This window comes from Otolemur garnettii, unplaced genomic scaffold (genome assembly GCF_000181295.1).
Source record: "Otolemur garnettii isolate 467f Iridium unplaced genomic scaffold, OtoGar3 scaffold00065, whole genome shotgun sequence".
NCBI classification, from domain to species: Eukaryota; Metazoa; Chordata; class Mammalia; order Primates; family Galagidae; genus Otolemur; species Otolemur garnettii.
This window is the reverse complement of record NW_003852460.1, coordinates 1,674,699-1,681,707: the sequence shown is the minus strand read 5'-3', so window position 1 is coordinate 1,681,707 and position 7,009 is coordinate 1,674,699.

Genomic DNA, 7,009 nt, shown 5'->3' with positions numbered 1-7,009 from the left:
CAAACACCCAGGAGTATTTCAGGCAAAAACAAAACATTGGAACAAATATCTCTAGGAGAACAAAGAAGCTGAATTTCAGGTTGGAATGAACTTGTCCTCGTCAGACCCAGAGGCCAAAGGCTGAAGACACAACTCTGAGATCTAGTTTGACAAGAGAATAAGCAAACTAACAGCCGGTTGCAATTTTTAGCTTACACCTGCAGAAGCTAAAATTCAGGATGCCGACAGGGAGCTCCGGGCTTCTCCCTTTCAAGCTAAAGTGGGAATCTTTCACATGGATTTCACTGAACTCTAAAAGAACCCAGCTTACCCATCTGGAAAAAAAATAAAAGAAAGTACAATCACCCTTCAGTATGTTATTGGAAGAAAAACATTTTAGGTTGATAAATCATTCTCCCAGTACATCTGAAAACCTATACTTTTGTTATTTGTTGTTTATTGATTACTATTATTATTTTTTTGCTGTTTTTTTTTTTTTGCCAGGGCTGGGTTTGAACCTGCCACCTCTGGCATATGGGGCTGGTGCCCTACTCCTTTGAGCCACAGGCACTGCCCCTATTTGTTGTTTATTTTTTAAGACAGAAATCTCACGCTATCACCCATCAAGTCAGCCTAGCTCACAGCAATCTGAAACTCCTGGGCTCAAGTGACCTCTGACCTCAGGCCCCTCAAGTAGCTGGGAGGACTGCAGGTGCCCACCACAACACCTGGTTAGTTTTTCTATTATTTTTAGAGATGGAGTCTTGCTCTTGCTCAGGCTGGTCTTGAACTCTTGAGCTCAGACAATCCACCCTCCTCGGCCTCCCAGAGTGCCAGGATTCCAGGTGTGAGCCACCAAGCCCAGTCTTTGAAAGCCGACCTTTTAAAATTGCTTAGAACTGATTCCAGGGCTGTAAGAAAATGCAAAAATCCGTAGGTTGCTCTCCTATTGATTACAATAGAGCCTTCTTTCAGCTCCCGTTTTGATATAAGACTCAGTACCTACAATGTCATTTTCTAATTCTAATCCAAGGATGTAACAAATAATTCAAAACTGTGACTTAATTAAAAAAAAAAAAAAAAGACCTGGCTTTGAGAATGAATGCCTGCTCCAGAGCCTGTACATCTACAATCCAAATGAGATTTTAGAAGCTGCTCTCCACACTTCAGTTCCAGGACTAATTGAACAAGAATGACCGCAGAGCTTCCTAACAGGTGACCACAGACAGGATGCAGCAATTGAATCAGCACCACACAACATCTCATCTTGGACGGCTGGAAGTGGACAGTGGTGTCTGAATTTTCCTATTTCTACCTTTTTCTCAAAATATCTACAAAATGCTTGGTATTCAGAAGACCAATTTTTTTTTTTTTTTTTTTGAGACACAGTCTTACCATGTTGCCCTTGGTAGAGTGATGTGGTGTCACAGCTCCCCACAACATCCAGCTCTTGGGCTTAAGCAATTCTCTTGCCTCAGCCTTTCAAGTAGCTGGGACTACAGGTGCCTGCCACAATGCCTGGCTTTTTTTTGTTGTTGTTGTTGCAATTGTCATTGTCATTTAGTTGGCCCGGGCCAGGTTTGAACCTGCCAGTCTCTGTGTATATGGCTGGTGCAGTACCCTGTGCCATGGTCACAGAGCCCAAAAGACCACATTTTCATTGCAGTCTCCTGTGCAGGAAACCAGCCTCACATAGGCAGGTCCCTGTGGCCAGCAACATGGGTCACCAGCTGCCCAGTACAAAATCACTCACAGTAAAAATATAAATAAACATCAGTGTTGCACAAGCCATCTCCCACATGCTCAGCAAATTTAGGGTCGAGTAGGAAGTGTGCATATTCCAGCAGTCCCTGTGAGGTCCAGCTGGGGGAGGGCTTGAGTCCTGCCAAGACGTCCTTCTTCCTCAATATACCTGGATCATCATGGACCCAGAGGACCCCTATTATAGGCCAGTTTGCTGTCGTATCTGAAGCCCGCAAGGATTGATTTCTAGAGTATTTGCCACTAGCCATCTCCTAAGTGCTAAGCAGATTTAGGGTTGGGTAGCAAGGTGTGCATATTCCAGTGGTCCCTGTGAGGTCCAGCTGGGAAGGAGCAGGAGTCCTGCCAAGACATCCTTCTTCCTTGACATGCCTGGATCATCATGGACCCAGAGAACCCCTATTATAGGCCAGTTTGCTGTCATATCTGAAGCCCGCAAGGATTGATTTCTAGAGTATTTGCCATAGTGCAGTACAGCTTCCCTCCATAGCTGACCACCTCCCTACAGTGACCACCTCCTTATGTTGACCTAAATTTCATAGAGTGGACATGCACCACATGTACATCTCAGTACAGTGGGGCTAGTTCCTTATGTTGACCACCTCTGTGTGCATTAACCAGCTTGTGACCCGATGTCCCTTGGGTGGTCACCTTATAGAGGTTCTTGTATTTGGACTCTGATGGCCCAAACCACATATACTAGAACATCTCAATCTTTTTACAGCCTTTGGGCAGTGCCTGTGACTCAGTTAGTAGGGCACTGGCCCCATATACCAAGGGTGGTGGGTTCAGACGCAGTCCTGGCCAAACTGCAACCAAAAAAAAAATATATATATATATAGCCGGGTGTTGTGGTGGGCACCTATAGTCCCAGTTACTTGGAAGGCTGAGGCAAGAGAATCAGCTAAGCCCAAGAGCTGGAGGTTGCTGTGAGCTATGATGCCACGGTACTCTACCAAGGGCAACAAAGTGAGACTCTGTCTCTGAAAAAAAAAATCTTTTTACAGCTTTGGCTAAAGCACTTTCTCTTTATGTCAGTGTGTGCATGTGTGTCTGCAGCATTTTTTCACTTGCAAAACACACTACCTATTCTGAGCAACAATTCATTTTAACGACCACCCACCACAGAACAGCACCCATGAGTGTTAGTGAGGTGACACACTGAATCTTCCTGCTCCAGAGACGTGTGTCTGCCTGGACACAGAGTGGAGAGGGGCAGCGGGGACACAGGCTGAGCGCCGTGGGCATGAAACCCCATCACAACAATCCAGGGCAGAGTGTTTGATGATAACCGCATCTCAGAGGTTGGTAGCTGCAATCCTGAGGGAGGGCAGATCTCAGGAGAATGAAAGCTATGTCCTGAGGGTAAGAGAGAGTCCATCAGGCTGGGGCAGACAGGACACAGCTGGTCTGGCTGGTTTAGGTCCTAAGCAACCTTCACCCCCTGTCCCCCACCATTCTGACTAATTTGTAAATTTACCTCCCACCTTAAAGATGCCCATTTTGAACAGTTTAGAAAATTAACTGTTGAATTGGAAGTGTGGTAACAGACTGTCACTGAGTTGTGTTGATTATTACTTAAGAGTTCATGTGGCCTTTGCTGTGAACTATTATGTATAAAACTGTGATTTTGGAAACAGAAGACCAGCATAGTCCTGGAGGGGCTACTCTCACTGTTCTCCAGAAGAGATAGATAAAGTTTCTGGTGACAGATAAAGTTTGGTACACTGCCCCGTCTCTGAGTATTGACTATCAGTGACGGGCAGCCGGACCCTCTTCCCCTGACAACAAGAACAGCTTTGAAAGGCTGAAACAGAGGGGGCAGTGCCTGTGGCTCAAAGGAGTAGGGCACCGGCCCCATATGCCAGAGGTGATAGATGTAAGCCCAGCCCCGGCCAAAAACTGCAAAAAAAAAAAAAAGGCCGACACAGAGGAAACCAGAGTGTGATTGATTTTGGTGCTTGGGATAGATGATGGAGCACAGGACTGTCTCTGGCAAAGCTCGTGGTAAAATGTCGGGGCTGGCAAAGCAAGTACCAAGTACCACCACTGGCAGAAAGCTCTGTTTGTTTGGGAGGTTTTGATCTCCCAGACAGCACAGTATTGGGTTTCTTGTAACGTAATGCAGGACAGCAGAAACCCCAACACGCTCTATTTACCTCCAGGAATAATTCACAATAAGCCGGGTGAGGTGGCTCACACCTGTAATCCCAGCGCTGAGGGAGGCTGAGGCAGGTGGATCGCTTGAGCTCAGGAGTTCTAGACCAGTCTGAGCAAGAGTGAGACCTCATCTCTACTAAAAATGGAAAAAGGACGGTGCCTGTGGCTTAAAGGAGTAGGGTGCCAGCCACATATATCAGAGGTGGCAAGTTCAAACCCAGCCCTGGCAAAGAAAAGGAAAAAAAAAGAAAGAAAAATTAGCCAGGCATTATGGCTGGCTCCTTGTAATCCCAGATGCCCAGGAGGCTGAGGCAGGAGGATTGCTTGAGCCCAGGAGCTGGAGGCTTCAGGGAGTTATGAAGACACTATAGCACTGCAGCCTGGGAGAGTGTCTGTTAATCAGTGATAAACTACAATACACCTGCCCAGACCCTAGTGGTTTGCTGTGTATACTGGGGACCTGCAGGTGTGTCTTGCAGAGCCTCAGGCCTGTTAGTGAGTCACAGAGGACGTCTCTAAGGAGGGAGGGGGCACCGTGAGGCAGGTCTGATCCCCTTTCTCACGGCCAGTGACTCAGTTTTAGGGATCCCTTGGCCAAGAGGGGGTCCAGTCAGGCAGTTGCTGGGACGAAGCCTTAAGATTTTATTTTTGTTCACAGACATCACCGTGGCAGGGACACCCCATTTCCACTGGTTCAAAGCAAGTCCCAGTTTTCACTAGAAGCAAAGAGAAGAGAATTATGTGAGCTTGTGAACATCTGGACGTGAGGACCCTGGGGTGGCTGTTTTCCAGTCGGAAAATCCTCTGGCCCCTCTGTTGTATAAACCCCCACCTGCAGCTTGCACTTGGTGAAGCTTCCACATACCAACACTTTGGGGCAATCATCACAATTATTCAGTTATAACCGCCTGTACATGGTGCCGTAGAAAAGACATGATCTTGCTGTATTGTCCTGTAATTTATTTTTTTTAACAGCAGTGTCTTAAAGCCAATATGCAATTATAATTGTTTAATGTTCCTGGTCTTTAAAGTTTGGGTTGTTTCTTTTCTGTAACAGCCGTGACCTGGGGAGGCAAACTTATGGAATGGTGGGGAGGACACAAATCAGGTTGGCTGCATCACATGGGCTGAACTGAATTTGGGGTGAGTTGTGGGTTTTATATGTCATGAGGATGTAAGCAGAAAATAAATCAGTAAATAGATAGACAGATAGATAAAAGAGATGGATGGATGGATAGATAGATAAATACATACATAGATAGACAGATAGATAAGATGGATAGATGATAGATAGATAATAGATAGATTGATAGATAGGTAGATGGAAAGATAGGTAGATAGATAGATAAGGGGATAGATAGATAGATAGATAGATACATAGATGATAGATAGATGGATAGACTACATAGATGATAAATTGATAGCTTGATAAGTAGATAGATTGATAGATTGATGATAGACTAATGAATAGACAGATAACAGATGATAGATATAGAGACAGAGATAGATATAGATGGATTAGATAGACTAGATGGATGATGGATACATACATAGATAAGATGGATAGATAGATAGATGAGATGATAGATTGATAGCTTGATAGATAATAGTTTGATAGATAGATAGATAATAGCTTGATAGATAGATAGATAGATAATAGCTTGATAGATAGATAGATAGATAGATAGATAGGATGGATGGACAGATAATAGATGATAGATAGATATAGATTAGATAGACTGGATGGATGGATGGATGGATGGGTAGATAGATACATAGATACATAAGATGGATAGATACATGATAGAGATAGATAGACCAGAGAGATGATAGATTGATAGCTTGACAAGTAGATAGATAGATAAATGGATAGATGGATAGATAGATGATAGATAGATGATCGAGTGACAGAAAGATGATAGATAGACTATAAGGATAGACAGATGATAGATAGATGGATAGATAGATGATAGATAGATGATCGAGTGACAGAAAGATGATAGATAGACTATAAGGATAGACAGATGATAGATAGATGGATAAAGAGATAGATGAGATAGACAGACTGACAGATAGACAAATGAGTAAATGAATCCCCTGAGTGTAAAAATCCATGGGAAAAACCACAGACTTGCAACTTGTATAATTTGAGGTCAAATATTTCTACAGAAGGAAGCTGAGTTCTGGATTCTGCATCGTCTGCTGTTTGCCAGAAGGAATAAAAAGGTGGGTTGAAATAGAAAGTATTGATGCTCCTGAGTGGTAAACTAAGGGCCATTGTGGAAAACAGCAATGGGGGAACAGAGGAACAGACCTGAAACTCCGTCTGAGGCTGCTGGCCAGACACAAAGACTGGACACTGCCTGAAAATGCCCCCAAACACTCACAGCTCAGAGCGCTTTCAGCCCAGCTGGTGCTGCCCAGGCTGGACAAACTCAGAAGCCAGGGGCTGAGAGCGAATGCGTCCTCAGTCAAACACAAATTCCTGAAAGGCTCGGCACATTAAACCTGAGAAGAACTCAGACATCCGGAGAGCACGGATCACCCCAGGGTTGAAAACAAAAAGCAGAGGGTGCCGGCAAAGAGGATGGAATTGGAGTGATCTTAAGGAATACATAAATTGTAGAGCAGTGGTTCTCAACCTTCCTAATGCCGGGACCCAGTAATACAGTTCCTCGTGTTGTGGTCACCCCCAGCCATAAAATTATTTTCGCTGCTACTTCGTAACTATCATTTTGCTACTGTTATGAATCGTCGTATAAATATCTGATATGCAGGATGGTCTTAGGCGACCGCTGTGAAAGGGTCATTCGACCCCCAAAGGGGTCACGACCCACAGGTTGAGAAGGGCTGGGTTAGAGGGATTACTCTTGTTAGTTAAAAAGAGAGAGACAGAGAGAGAGACAGAGAAAGAGAGAGACAGAGAGAGAGAGACAGAGAGGGAGAGAGAGAGAGAGAGGGAGAGAGAGAGAGAGACAGAGAGGGAGAGAGAGAGAGAGACAGAGAGGGAGATAGAGGGAGGGAGAGAGAGAGACAGAGAGGGACAGAGAGAGAGAGACAGACAGAGAGGGAGAGAGAGAGAGAGAGACAGAGAGGGAGAGAGGGGGGG